Raw genomic sequence first — 16,034 nt, 5'->3', positions numbered from 1 at the left:
TTTTTAACTGCTCAAGGTAAGAAAGTTTGTTTTCAGCCTTGTGATTCATAAATAATTAGTAACCAGTGTTGTTGATTAAGCAAGATGGAAACCTTAAAAATACACACGCAGTTCCAGAAAGTCTAAAAACTCCCAAGGTCGTATCCGTGAGGCTTTTAGTTCCCAAGTTATAAGCCCGAAATTCAACAGGTGTTAGAAAGGCTCTCAGAGGGGAGAGTTCCAGGCATTTCGTGTTTAGTGCCTGCAGCTTTGATATCTGGCCCTAAATTCATTAAATTGGTTAGTTAGCCTGTTTCTTTACAGGTGAAATACAGAAGTCCTTAAATTAACTTAATTAGAGACAGCTGGTCGTTTTAATCATTTAGAACCCCAGCCTTCTTTTTGATAGGAGAGTTTTCCCCAATTTGGACTTCCCAGATAATGAAAAGCACATCCTGGCAAAGTTCAGCTGTCCACACGTCTATCTCACCCTTAGTCCCTTCTGGGTGAATTGACCAACTACTGGCTTGCATCAAAACAGAGCTGCCCTCCTTGGGAGGTGCCAATTCAACATTCAAGGACAGGTACTCGTTTCTTCTGCAGTTAAGATTTCCTTACAGGAAAAGTTTGCCCCCAATGACCCCCAGTGTATTTAAAAATAACCCTCAAATAAAAATAATGTTTAGAAGAATTTTGCAAAAACAAAAGAAAAAAAAAATCAGTGCTTCCTTACCCAGGTAACCCAGGACCCATTGACATATGGGCAAGTCTCAGAAGTCTACTTAAAGATTTAGTTAAAAATAAAGTGAGCAGCATAAAGACATTCAATAATTGTCTTCCATCTTGCAGAGAGATGTGGAGACTGGCTTAAAAGAATTTTAAATGTGCTGCTTTTAGCCATTTTCTTCTTGGAAATGGATGCCTCTGTTTATCTGCTGATCTGCCCCACTGTGTGCAAATGTGGAATGGCTTTTATTCTCACTACTCCCCAGAGTGACTCCCGTGGAGGCGAAAGAAGGGAATACATTCTTGAGGAAATATGTTATTAATAAAACGTTACCCCACAAAGAGTTAAGCCAAGAAAAGAACCAAATGAGGCTTTACTAATTAATGTTGATGAAAAAATTTCCTGATAGGCGAGTGTTCAGTTGGTGACTAAAGAATTCACCTTTATGTAGAAAATAATTGTTTTTAAGCTTATTTGGTTCTTTTAAGAGTTTGGACCCCCCTCCCCCCTCTTATTTTTTCTTTTCTCACTGTTTAATAATGAAAATGATAAAAATAATGAAAATGGTAAAAATTATCCACATCATCTGATGTGTGTTATGAAGTCGAATTCATCTTTTTCTTTTTTTGGGGGTGGGGTGGGGTACAACCTTTCTTAACTCTCGATAATTGCCTCTTAATGCTGCCACTTGTTTTTAGGTTACACTTTTAAAATCAATGGTTTTTTCAGATTAAAACAATAATACATACATATACTTTTTATATTACTATCTCTATATGTTAATTTTTTCAGAGTCTTGCTTTGGACCTTTAAGAATCCAAAGAGCTATGTCCTTTTTCTTCATTTTTAAAACAAGTATGTATTTTGTTCTTTACACAAAAAAGTCAGTTTTTCCACTGTGATCTGGACACTGATTGTCCCATGCTGATCCCAAGCACACTGAGACATCTCTTTCCCAAGAGAGGTCAGATTGGGAGGTGTTGAAAATAGCCCAGTGACTCAGTATTCTTGGCTGCCTTTCACCAACGGTTTAATTGGCTGCATCATAGAAGCATCTAATTGAGTTTCACATTTAAATAGTGGAACTGATACTGAATGCATTATTTGCTTTACAGAAATGTTCGATTAGCAGGTTCCCGATCTTCATTTTACTTGTAGCAAAGATTGGAGATTAGGGACTGCCACCTTCATGTTCCCCACAGCATCTCACCCTTTGAGGCCTTGTTCATAATAGATGCTCAATAAATAGAGGCAGACAATGAGCTGAATTGTCAATGATAGCTATCCAAAGGTTAGAAATTTCTGAATGCTAATGGAGTACTTAACTATGAGTAATCCTAGTTTAAATCTGGTGGTGATAAATATTACCTTAGAGCACTAAATAAACTTATTACATGTGAACATATATTTAGAAAGGGAATTTTTCTAATGCAGTCTTTAGCTAAAGCACTACTATTTTTCATTCTTTGAGATTGGGGGCCACTTGGCATTTTAAACAAACTGATCTCTTAGGGAAGTTTCCCCCAGAAACCACTCGAACTTCTTCGGGTGATCAAACAATGTGTGGTTTCCATTGGATAATTCGGAATAGAAACGAGAGAGTTTATCTCCTGCACTGGTGTGTGTTTAAGAAGATGGAGGGTGCCGACCATCATGTCTCAAACTGTAATACCTGGGGATCTGGTTAAATGCAGGTGCTGACTCAGCAAGTCTGGGTTGGGACCCCAGATTCTGCATTTCCAACAAGCTCTTAGGAGCCTCTGATGCTTTGACATCCTACCAAGTTTCTGGAACACACTTGATTCAATCCAGCATATGTTTCCTGAACATCTACTACGTATTAGAACCAGTTGATAGAAAAATAAAGACCTTCCTGCCCTCAAGGAGCTGACAGATGAGGAAGGGAGGGAGAGATTACTTCTAGACTAAACATAAGGTTGTAGGATGCCACTCTGCATGGTGGTGGCAGCCAGGGAAAGGGGATTTTCTAGTCAGATTCCAAAATTGTTCACTGTGACCTAGTCTTCTTTGAATAGAGAGCTTTGTGACTTGGCAGGAAGAAAAACGCAGATATTGAAATCAGACCAACCTGGGATAGCCTCCTTGCTCAGCTACGGTGTGATTGGAGGTTCTTTTATAACCTCTCTGAGCCTCTGAGCCTTTCTTGCTCCAAAAAATAGTGCAAATAATGCTGACCTTGTGTTTGTAGGATTACAAGTCAAGGACACATGTTAGGTATCACAAAACTAACTGCTTTTACAGTTGATGGGAAAAGGGGGCTGGTAAGGCAAGGAGGAAGACGAGGTTCCTAAAATATTTTTCTGCATAGTTCACCAAGTAGAGATTCATTTTGACTTAACCAACAAACCCAAGGCCAGCAGGGGAGAACCAGGCTAGGGCTTGAGAGTTGGCAGTTGTGGAAGTAATTCGGATGCAGAACAGAATTACAGTTAGGAGCATGTGTCTCCCCTCTTCTGCAGTGGCCTGGATGCTGGTTAGCCTTGGGATATCCTTCTGGCTAGAGATTTACCTGAGGCTCTTCCTGGTACTTATCCTGCAGGTTCTGTTGATCAAGACCAACTGGTGGTTGTGGCAGTTCAGGCATTCCTAAATACCTGGTATGGAGGGCACACCAGGGTGGGAGGTGGGACCCAGGAACCCAACTGTGTGGCTTTTGGTGCTTTACTGAAGGCCTTGGAGGATTATGTTCCAGGGTCATTGGAAATCATTCAGGCTTCCAGGGGACAAGAGCCTGTCAAAAGAAAGGCAGGTGACACAGCTGAGTGGCATGGTTCTTCCAGTCTCTTCTGAACCCAGAATGGTGCTGCACAACTTTACTAGGAATGTTTGTGCCCCTTAAAAGTCAAAATATTGAGCTCTGGAGAACATTTTTTAAATTATTAGTTTTCTATTATAAAATTACAGTTAATTTTTGAAAATCTAGAAAAGAATGAAGAAAATGAAGATTACCTGCAATCACAAGGTTGTATTTCCCTTCAGTCCTTTTTCTATTTATTCAAATGTTTTTTTTTGTTAGATTTTTAAAAATTAATGTAATCTTATAAAAATTTCAAATAATTCAGAACCATTTCTAATAAAAAGATCCCCTTCAGCCTCTCTGGCCTATCCAATAGTCACCCCCCTTTCTCCTCCTGGTGGAAACCTGATTTCGTTCAGGAGTCTACCCTCTTCCCGGGCCTGCTGCTCTTGCCAACGATTGGCTTGGGGGAGCATGTGGACCTCGCCCTGGCCAATAAAACAGTATGGGTTACTGGGCAGCTTCCCTGGCCCTTGAAAGGAGGCAAGGGACCCAAGCAGCCCTTTTCTTCTGGATATATCATACCTGTGTGTGGGGCACCAGAGTGGGCTAGGCCAGGTCCCAGCTGACCTGCCAAAGAATGCAGAGGTGAAGAGTGGGATGTTCTCTGTGCCCTTGACTTTCCGAATTTCCCAACGAGAAGTCTCAGCTTTGGAACATTTGTGATATCCTGAAACCTTCCTGGATCCTTAAATCAGGTTAAGTTAGGTTTTCTGTTAGTTGTAGCCAAAAGCATCCTAACCAATGTACTCCAGAGCTCTCCACCCTTCTTAGGTAAATGTTGCTAACTACAGGAGTGTATTCTACTCTTTTTTCAGCGCATTTACCTATAGAGACCTACACAAGTACATTTTCTTTTTAAACAAACTGAACTCATTCTATGTGTATTATTTAGTGACTTTAATGGCATGAGATTTTTGGGGGGGATCATTATTTCTACTTCATTCTTTTAAAAAGCTACACCGTAATAATCAGAAGTACTGTCACGTGTAACTTATTTAGCCCATTCCCCATTGTGAAACATTTATTGTGCTTTGTTTTCACTTCTCTACTATTACAAATAGTGTATTACCTTCCTTATCTGTGTATCTTTGAGTATATTTCAAGTTTTTCTCAACCAGGGATTACTAGGAGGAGATTTCTGGGTAAAGAAGCACAGCTGTTTGCAATATTGTTAGATGTTGGCAAATTGATGACTGAAATAGCAATGCCCACACACCTTCCCACCTACAGCGTGTGAGCATGCCTTGTCTTCATGTCTTCACCAGCACTTTGTATTACAATTTTTCTATGCATTGCACATGCTTAAGGTCATACTGTTGTAGTTTTCTATTCTGGTGGTTTGCCTTAACCTGACTGTAAGCACTTCCCCGCATAGTCCATGTAAACATAATTTTAATGGCTACGTAATAGTCCATGGTAATTGTTTTCGGAGTGTTTTGGTTATTTGTGAGGATGCAAAAGAGGATATTTGACATTCCTTTCTGTGAAAACTGAGTATCCTTGATCAGTCTTGCAGTAATCATGAAATATTCCTGCATATGGTGTTAGGAGACACACCCGTTCGGTGATCTGTGTCCAAGAAAACTCTGAGGAGACAACCTTCTAGACCCTTCCCAACCCAGTCAGATAGCAGGCTGCCCCAGCATTTCTGAAAAGCTTTGTTGCCTCTAGGACCCATAGAGTTTATACTCTGACAGACATTCATTCTCTGAATATACCGGAGTCACTTAAGCAAATACTTTGTGCATTGCATAATGCATAGCTGAAATGTGTTTGTGTGTTCTTTGAAATGTCCCAGTTCTGCCAGAGAAGACAGGAAAGCACATGGGGTGGGTGAAATTTATAAGAAATGTTTGGGAGGTAGATGGGAGAAAAAAAATTTAAATCATTTCTTCAATTAAAAAAATAGATAAATGTTCACTAGCCTTCAGGGGTCTCACACTGACAGGCACCACTCACGTGCCTGGACCGTCAGGTTATCCCCTCTGTCTCCTCACTCCTATACATTAGTACACAGCACAGGAACTAGTCACGATGAAAGAAAAAGGCCAAAGGACAACAGGAAAAAACTTCTTGGAGGAAACAGGACCGCTTAAGAAAAAAATACTTTGGAAACAAAACACTCTCAGTAGGCTTCCTGGGGACCTCAGGAGGGACACGATGAAACATAGCTTTTTAGTCTTTGCACATGGAGTGTCCCAAGTATCCAGGCACGTGTAGAATTGTTAGCCCTTAAACTATAAGCAATAACATGACAGGTCACAGAAGGTACTTCGAGACACCAAGAAATAAGAAAGACCTCCATTTTTAATACATGTTTATGAATTGCTTGTATGTTGGCATATAAACGGGAACATTTTTTCCTCCTTTATTCAGAGAAGAAAATCCAAAGTTTCACTAATAGTCCAGAGGGATTCAGATTTGTTTTTAAGGTTATATAGAAAAATCCAGTATTTTCTCAGTTTCAAAACTGAATGGTTTTGATTTCACACTTTGTTTTACAAGGCGAAGGCCTACTTAAAATAGGCAGCATGATAGGTGTACATGTTGCAGTGTGGGCCCTCAGTCTGCCTGTGGACAGGGTGATGAAGGTGGTAGACATTGCCCTGTAGCTGGAGACTTTTTTGAGGAGGTGGGTTGGGGTGAAGACAGGGAGGAGGCCACAGTGCTGCTACCTTGATTTCGTGAATCATGTTTGCCACACCAGGCCTTTCACTTGCGCTGTCTACAAAAGGCATGGACTACAGCATGGTCCTGAGTTATTGCACAGGATGCCTGTTTCCTTGGAGATCTCAGTCTGATAAGTCTGTGAGGAAAACTTGAACTCCCTGGTTTTGGTGTGTTTATGGTGGGGCTGAAGGCACACGTGTTGTGTGGAGTGTTGCCAAGAATGCCTGCCCTGCAGCTCCGGAATATCAGTTCATCTAAAGACCCAAAGGATATGGCTCTTGACCTCGCCAAGGCTTCTTTCATGGTCAGAGAAGGTTTTATTTTTATTGTTTCTCCTCCCTTCCCCCTCACTGTATTGTCAGAAAGGAATTCACTCTGCAGATTTTCATAGCAATTCTGTAGAGGTTTTATGATCTCATATAAGAGAGCTCACTTCTATTTCCAATCGTATGGAACCCTTGCTGATAATAATGTCAGGTTTGTGGCTCAGGATAGAATGATTTCATTGAGGTAAGAGGGCTTCTCATTTCTGAGCTGTTCCTGGGACTTTCCATCACCACTCTCAGCCTGTCTCTCAGCTCCCTACTCAGAAGTGGTCAGGTGGCCTCTGTTCCTCTGGTCCCAGGATCGCGGAAGCACCTGTCAAACTCCCCCTTCTGAAGTCTACAACTCACTCCCACACACCAAGTTTACCAACAGGGGTGGCAGCTCATAAAAATCTCCACCTTCGTCTTTGTGGTCATTTATCCCCAGCAAGCTGACTCTTAGCTCCCAGAGGCCTTTGCTTCTCTCCAGTGAGCGGTGGGATGCTTCCTGGCAGGGTTCCACTCTCTGACAGGTCTGTTTCGGACACAGCTGCCAGAATCATCTCCCTGGTCCACAGGTGTGTGTGTCACTCTCATGATTGAGCCTGGGTTCAGGCTGGGTGTGGGAGGCCCCCTGTACCCCCTGCACTTCATGCTGGGCAAGCAGGTAGGACTCCAAGGCATTCTGTGGAAGGAAGGACAGAGGAGCCTGTACCGGTCCCTGGCTGCCAAACGACAGGCGTGAGTGTCTAAGGAAATGTGACAGCACCCTGCTTCCTCCACACTGAGCAGCTCATGTCTGCTTTCCCACCTGGGGGCAGGTCCTCGGTCAATATTGCCCCCTGATTTCTTTATAAAGCTGCTCCAGTCAGTTCCCTGGGAGGTGCTCCTGGCTGTCTCTCCCCTTGTCACCCTGGGCCCGTTGCATGGCCACACAACTCCAGGGGCGCCATTCCCCGTGTTCCACAGACACAGCCGTGTCTGGGCAGAGAAATGGCGGGCTCCGGCTTGTGCCCTGTTTACTGGGACTTGTACTGTCTGCTATATATGGAGTTACATGGTGAGAGTAGCCTGTTATTCTTCTGATACAACAGTGGGTTTCATCTCTTTTCTCCTGTGCCTGGACTAGTGGCATTCTCTAAAGACAGCAAGAAAGTTGCAGCTAACCATCTTCAGGAACCTGGACCAGCCCCTTTCTGGCCAAGATTTGGGGAATAATGGAGATGCCTAATGGAGGACATAGCATACTTAAGGTTTTTTTTTTTTTTTTAAAGGACAGTTCCTTTTGTGTTTCTTGTTTCTATGAAGTTATGCTGTATTTGCATGAATTAGCTGTTCAAAGTGATCAGCTGTCTTTTGCCTCTACATACAAAATCCAGGTTCTATCTTGCCTTGTATTTAAGATTGGATCCCTCTTAAGCATCAGAAGCTCATCCCCCAGTTTGTGCTTCTTGGGGTGGCATCGTTAGGATGAACTCCCATGAGGCTGTGTTAATGTTTCTGACAGCTTGAATTTGACAGCTCTTGTATATATTGCGACCTATAGATACAAGACACCTATAAAACACCCTGCCTTTTCTACGGGTGTGGCAGCGCTGACCTATGACCTGATTTGAAATCATAGTATTTGGCCATCATTATATAGGTCAACAGCTTTTTAAATGGTTTCAGGAAGCTGGCTTGTGGCCTGTAGCAGAAAGCATTGGCACCCTGATATGGTCACTGTGGCCAAGTGACCTATGGCAAGTTACATGAGCCCCAAACTCAAGTCTTTTCATTTATAAAGGGAGGTATTCATCCTCAAGAGTGAAAATCAAGAGACAGTGTTCATTGAAGAGGTCCACAGAAATGAAAAGTATTATTTTTATTGCTTGCTGTGTGTCCAATTCATCACTTGAAATTCCTCCCCACTGAAGTAACTGCCAGCCTCAAGTTGATTTCTTCCTGAATGAGGTACTTGGTTTTCTCAGACAAGGTACATGCTAACAAATAAAAACAATATGGGATCAGTGTTCTCTTGAAAGCTAACATCATGGGAAAAAGTGAAATACTTAAACTGTAGAAGTCAAGCACTTTGAAGGTCCTGGCCATGGCTCGGGGCTGCACAATTTGCTTTACAAAGCTTTTGCCCTTTATAAGAACAAGAGTAGCCTGATAACCTTTTGTGTCTGAAAATTCAGTCCAAATCAAATAGACTCCGAGCACCCTCATGATTGTGAGGTGTCATGGCATGGATGGGGCCTTCGCCATGATAAATGAGACATGTGCTATTTCTGGTGACCTTTCTAAAGAGGGTTGGTCTGCAGAATTGGAGCCCAGCTCTGACCACCTGGGAGATTCCTGCTACTTTCTTCCTGTGACAGAATCCCCTAAAGAACAAGGATTACCTGATTTTCAATGGAACACGGAGTTTAATCTTTGGATTACACACATGCATGCACGCACACACACAGACATGAATAAACATAAAAAAAACCCAATTCTGGCTAATAAGTTGCTTTTGAGACAGAAGGAAAGGACTTGAATGGACTGAATGCCACAGCCCCCTAACGGATATGTTGAAATCCTGATCTCTGTGTGATAGTATTTGAAGTGGGGCCTTTGGAAGGTGATTAGGTCCTGAGGGTGGAGTCCTCCTGGGTGGGATTAGTGGCTTTCTAAGAAGAGGCCAGAGGGCTAGCGTGCAGTCTTTACGCCATGTGAGGACACAGCGAGGAAACCCCATCTGCCACCAGGAAGAGGATTTTCACCAGAACCAGGCCATGCTGGCACCCTGGTCACCCTCCAGACTGTGAGGCGTGATTTTGTTGTTTAAGCCACTCGGTCTGTGGAAATGTGTTGTGGCAGCCAGAATAGACTAAGGCGGTACCTCCGTGGCCACCTGGTGCAACATGGCTGACCTTTTCCAGATGGAAATTAGAGGTTCAGAAAGCAAAGAGGCCTTCCCCTGCTTGCATATCCTTCTGTCCCCGACCAGGAGAATCTGTGCTGTTGCTTCTCAGACTGACATCCAGCCAGTCTGTAAGAAAGAGGCTTTCCCCAGCCTCAGCCGGGCCCTCCCCACCAGGAAGTCCTGGGAGGGAATGCTGCAGCCTGGACAGCCAGCTTCGCCCTGATTGTTGTCTTATCTCTCTGCGAACTGCTCAGTCTGCTCTCCAACTTGAGTACAACGTGATAGGGACGTCAGAGTCCTGGGGCAGCTGGAACAGGGAGAAACAAGCCCAAGGCTGGACACAGAGCGCCCACTCTCATTTCTGAGAACCCACTCTCTTCCTGTAGGCACTGGCATTTGACTTCCAGATAAACAGGATAAATGTGCAGAACTCACTCGTGTCTGTGATGAAGAATCAAATGCCTATTTATTTCAACAACTTCTAATAGTGCTTCTCAGGCATGGGGGACAACGTCAGTGGTAGAACTGTCCCTTCTGACTTTTTTGTTCTGGAACTATGTTACTGCCACTCCTTGGGCATCTCCTTATCATTTTCCATAATACAGTAGACAAGCAAAATATTGGGTCTGAGGATCAGGGAGGGGATTGTCTCCGACTGTCACTGTCATACGTCTTACGTCAGTTGATTTGACCACTCTCTGGAAGGAAGCACTATTTTATCCCAGTTTACATACATGACACTAAGGCTCAGAGAAGTGCAATGACTTGTACAAGGACACTCAGAACAGGAACTGGCATGTAGCCTTTTAAAAAAGGACTAAAAATAGAGGAGCTGGTTTTTATTTACTTTTTCTGAAATCCACTTCCAAGAAGATACGATGTGTATAAAACAAATTAAGCATCTGAAACATGACTTCTTTAGCTTACGTGGTTTTCTTGAGTGTGAGGTTATCGTGTGGCTGCTGGGTTCATGCTGGTATCGAAAACAACTCTAATTTGGTGTTTGCATTCAAGCCGGCCCCTACGAGGATGAGGCTACCTGTGAAAGGAGTCTTTTATTTAGGGTAAAATAATTATTCTGTTCCTTGCCATCTTTCAGCAGCTAACCTGCTGTTCAAAATTGTTTCTTTAGCTGTAATAAGGGCTGTTAAATCAGGACACCCCTTCCGTCTCCCCTCTTTTTCCCTGGAGTCAGGTATATCTTTGTTCAGCTGAGCACAACAGAGAAGTCAGCATGAAAGGTGGGGCCACCTAGTGCCACATTTGCGAGGCACCATGTCCCCTGAGTCTTATCCACCCTGGGGTCTGGAAAACTAGCAACTGACTTCTTTATGGAGAAGGCTCCTGGAAGTCAACAAGGATTCACCTGACTGTCTCCTTCCACCCCTCCCCTCCAGAGAAGCACCAACCTCAGTGCTAGGGTATGGAAAGGTGGTAAGGTATGCAAGACCTTTGGGTGACAGGTTTCTCTAAGCCGTGCACCTTGATTTGAATCGTGGGAAGGAATCTACTGGGGAGCAATCCTCTGGACTTCTGAGGGGCAGTTCACAAAACCCCAAGCCCACCTCCCCTGTCAGCTTTGGGCAGCTGTGTGCAGAGGTGCGGGGCTTGTCTTGTTGGTGAAGCATTGAGGGGCCGTGTCAGGTCAGTTCTGTTTTTATCTTCCTGCTCCCATCATTTATGGAAACAGAAGCAACCCCCCAAATAGTCATCAGTAAGATAATTTGGTCTGTCCCACGATTGGGTCAGGGGCACACACAAAACCAAATGATATTCCCACCATTTGCTTAGATTTGTGCAGCACCCACACCTAAGAGGTAAGCTGAGCCATCCAGCGCATATTAATTACCCTGATCCAAGAAATTTCTATTTCTTTTTAGAGTCTTTTAATAACATCTATTTGAATTATTCTGATAACATCTATCTTAATTATTCTGGGCTATATATTGTGTCAAAAGTCATAAAAACAAACTGATTTTGGAAGGTTTTGGGGCTGTGGCGGGTTAAACTTGTGCCCTGGACAGTGATGATAGGGGATGGCATGGCTGAGATTACCAACCACGAATTAATATGGTCAGGAGTTGTGATTCAAGGGGCACTGAGTTCCAATCATGAAAGGGGCAGGCTAGACCAGGTAAATTCCTTCCTCATTGGTTCTAGACACAAAGAAATTTGGCATCTTGGTTTCAGTGTTTCCCTGTTTCTTTGGGGCTGCATTTTGCTCCTCTCATGAAGGCAAGTCCCCAGCCAATACTTGATGTCAGTGGAAAGAGGCATACAGGGTTGGGTCGAATAGTTCTCCTCAGCTTTCCCAGATAGGGGAAAGTGTGGTGAGAAGTATGAAAAATCTTTGGAAAGAACATGAGACGAAGTCTGTAAGTTGTGAAATGTGGAGTTCTGGGGTGAATTGTTCAGGATCCAGAATTAACACCAAGATCACCTTTGAGCACTTTACTGTGACTTAACTGGTGGCAGCACCTGCATAGCTGATTCCAGTCAATTATGAAACCCCTAGTCATTGAGCATCAAGGCCCCATCCTCCCAGAATTTGTTTATGTTCTAGGGCAAACCTAATATCCCAAGGAGATTTTCCTGGCCGACATAGAAGCCTGAATTCACTTTGATTCAGGCAGAATGGATAATTCGTTCAGACAACTTGGGAACCATAGTAGGTCTTTTTTATATTATGTCTAAAAGTTAGATTGTAAAATGCTGTATCTATCCTAATGTCCTCTTCTCTTTATTATACCTAACTACAGATTGCCATTTTTAAAGACAAATAGTTTACATTTTACTTTTGCAATTTTCTCTTTTAGTAACTATCAAGAAACTTCTGGGAAATATTTGGGTTAGTTTCTAAGATGATAAACTGAATTTTCTTCAAATCAGTCTTTTCTTTTCTGTAAGCTGAGGCAAAAAGTTGGGCGTTTGGGAAGAAGAAACCATTTGAGAGAGACACCGAACCTCAGCTTTGATTCTTATGGCCTAATCTCCTCTAGGAGTGTGTCCTCTAAAGAGAAGAGTCAGGGGGCCATAAAGCTAGTAGTCAGGCAACCAGAACCACTGTTTTACAGAAGGGGAAACTGAGGCTGGAGCTCAGCAATGGCCGAGCCTGCATGAAAACAGGTCTTCAGCCTCCCATCGTGAGGTCATTGTCTGTCCTTTATCACCTTGTCCCCACTCCCCCTATCTTGTCCCTGCTGTCTTTCAATATAGGTGTTGATAATTTTACAAATAGGAACAGGATTATGGCTGTGAAATAAAAGACATTTTCTGTGTATTTAAAGTCTCTAGATTGCCACCATTGCTTTAGCTTATTTTTATGATTCCCATAAGTTGGATGGGTAATAGTAAACATTTAAAATTTACTTTTCAAAATTGTATGCACTGCTTTAGTGTCTTTTTCTGGAAAATTAATGAGCGAAGTCACAAGTTTAGATGGGGAGAGCAGTGGCGTCAGGGCCAGGAGACCCCTGGTGTAGCCTCTTATTGCCGCGGGGAGGGATATTTGTGATGATTAAGCGAGATAATGAGGGGGAATACATTTTGAAAATTGTTAGTGCTCGAGAAGTGTAAAGGTTGCCTCCCCCCACTACTTTGGAACAGTTATTTTTTTAATATGCAAAAAAATTAAGATTACATTTTAGATTGTTTTGGTGGTTTAATACAGATTATTTTTATGGTCCTTCCAATTTTTTTCTCATATATATGTATATATACATATATATATGTGTGTGTGTGTGTGTATATATATATATATATATATATATAGTCATTTTCTAGCTCTGTGGATATGACACCATGCATGCCTAGCATTTTTGTTTCAGATCAATTACGAATATTCGTGCTTGACTCTTGTCCATCTTCTATAGACAGTCTTTGAAAGGTAGTTAAAACAGCTATTGTGTGTTTAAATAACACTTTTCTTTTTGATGAATTTAGTATTGGTTAGAAATGGCTCATGGTTGGTAGATGCAAAGTGTGTTAAGACAAACTGTTCTCATCTATATCCAGGGAGTTTTTATTTTGATACTTTCCATGTATCAATGTAAAAACAAATGTGAGTGATATTATTTCGTTCACCTCTCCAATCTCCGGCCCTTTGCCCATGCTGTTACCTCTGCCAGGAACACCCTTCCTGCCTTCATCACCCACTGAGTCCTGTTCACCCTTCTTGACTCAGCTCTGGCTTCTAAGAGCCTTCCCTGAAGGGACTCTTGTGTGTCTGTGGGGGTCCCACAGAACACTTTGCATGTCTTTTTGGTGGCAGTACCTGAATTTTACAGTGTCAAAGTTGCCAGCCTCTGTTGCTGTCCCCTGCTAGACTGGAGGTTCCCTGGAGTAGAGATCAGATATTTCCCCTGGTCTTTTAGGAGCTGCTGTGTAGTGGTCCTACTCTATTAGTGTGTACTGAACTGAACCGAAGGACAGGAAGCCTCCATTCACCTGAGCTTGGACTTACTTTTAAAAGTTACATCATTCAGCCATTTTTTCAGTCCTTGAGATGTTCTACTATATTAATGCTTTTCTTAGCCAGGGCTAAATCCACTTGTGTTCACAGGAGCCTATTCCTCAAACCTTCTAATGCTCCCACCTGATGGCCGCCTCCTACACCAGACAGCCTTCTCTCTGTGGCCTTTCCTATCCTAATCCTCCACAGCCTGAGGCTTTTCTAATAATTTTAGAATCTGGGGTCTCAGAGAACATCGGGTGCCTATGAAATCACGTGTCCCACGGTGGTGAGGCAAGGAACACTGTGAACCATAGCCACCAAAGAAGGTCACATATGCTAAATGAAAAATAATAATCTGATTCCATTTTAGTTAAAAATGGAAAAACGAAAAGAATGATCTGTCAAACATGAGCATGGGGAGGTGAAGCACGGTGCTTATAAGTTAGGGGGCGGGAGTTGGGCTGTTCAGGTCTAAATCCAGCTCCATGTCCTCCTCTGTCAAGTAGCGATGATGGTAGTGGCCACCTCATGCTGCTGTTCTGAGGACTAACCGAGATGATATGTGCAAAGCCTGGGATTGCATGGTGTGCAGTGAGCAAGCAGTACCTAATAGTTGTCACTGTCCCATTTTTGCAGTGAATGTGTATGCTCATACCAGTTATACCTACGAAGATTTTGTTAAAAGTTGAGAGAAAGAAAGCAATAGTAATTCCTGTCTTTGTGGCTGGGACCTTGCTGTAGGGCTATATAGAGGAAAGGCCAGGACCAGTGATGGTCGCTGTGCCCAGTAGCAAAGGGCTGAAACGTGGAACATTCAATAACCAGGCTGTGACCCTGCAGAATCCCTCGCGTGCTCGCGTGCGCACGTGCGTGCTCTTTCTCTCTCTCTCACACACACACACACACACACTCACACTCACACACTCCCTCCCTTCCTCCCTCCCCCCCCTCCGCCCCCAGGTGCCAGGAAGATGAGTGCTGTCTCTCTAGATGTTTACAAAGAGATGAAACCCACACCTTGGATATGTCTTTAGGTCATAAAAGCCCTGACACATGGGATGCTCTGACCCTGAAGACATTTGATTTATATTCCCAAGGTCAAGGTAAGAACCCAGGGTCCTTTCCATGCTATCTCCAAGGAGCAAAGGTTTCTCTCCCTCCTTTCTAGACAGGGAGGCAGCTACTTCCTGTCCATTAGCAGAGCAAACCCTTTGTTTTCCATCCCTCACCCTGGGCTGGCGCTGCACCCATGTAGGCAGTCTCCCTTGGCTCACATCACCTTGTCTGTGGGCCTAGGTTAGGGACCGACGCTGTAGTGTCACTATGGCTGTTAGTCTGGTGTGAGTATTGATGGAGGAGCAGAGGGCTCCATGTAGACTCACCGGTGTTCCCTCTTTTAGCAAAGAGACCCCTTACATAAACCAACAGCTACTTTTTACAAACTGTAGCTGGATTCTTCTATAGAAAAGTGTGGTTCTGATGAAATGACTCTGTCCCAGGCTGTTGCTGAAAAGAGTGGAAAATGCCAGCGTCTCCTGGCGTTTCTACTTTTGATCAGCCTTATCTGGGAATTTAATACATTTTCTGATCAAAGTCCAAAGTCTCTGCTTTGCTTGAGCTTTAATCTTTGGCTATAAAGCCTCCTAAGATTGCACACACACATTAAAATCAGGTTACAGCCAAAGAGCGATTTAGTTTTGGGGAGTTGGAGGGCTGGGCAGGGAATACACATGTAGATACATAGGTAATCAGTGGCTTCATTATGGGAAGGTGTTTTGACAACTCAGGTAAAAGGTAACTGTTTTCAGTATGTGTGAGACATTTTATTTCATATCCTGATTTTTACTAATTGTTGAAATGGCCCTGGCCCATGGTTTTTATTATTTTGTAAACAAGCAAAAGAAGAAAAATAATTTAAATTCAAATGCTTGCCAAACTCCTGTATGAACTTTAACTTCTTTTTGATCAAAAAAATAAAAGTTTCCATTTCCTTAAAGGAAGTAGGTGACATTTATAGAGATGACTGAAGGATTCCTTCACAAAGAGATGCAGATGAGGCTCATAAAGGACTCCCCCTCTCAAAACTTCCTGCTTCTCACCTATCAGTGCATTATTCAGGAAGGTTGGAAAGTGGGAAGAAGGTTTCCTGGTGCTGGGACAAAGGCATTCCAGCCCCAGTGGACCAC

At 43.1% G+C, this 16,034-nt stretch overlaps 1 protein-coding gene across 1 annotated transcript in view; it reads left to right on the top strand.

The window, feature by feature from the left end:
• NPAS2 (neuronal PAS domain protein 2) overlaps positions 1-16,034 on the top strand; it is a 135,434-nt gene that overhangs the window by 754 nt on the left and 118,646 nt on the right.

This window comes from Pteropus alecto, unplaced genomic scaffold, assembly GCF_000325575.1.
Source record: "Pteropus alecto unplaced genomic scaffold, ASM32557v1 scaffold186, whole genome shotgun sequence".
Classification (NCBI taxonomy): domain Eukaryota; kingdom Metazoa; phylum Chordata; class Mammalia; order Chiroptera; family Pteropodidae; genus Pteropus; species Pteropus alecto.
Note: the sequence above shows the minus strand (reverse complement) of the source record. Positions and strands in the feature narration are given on the sequence as shown.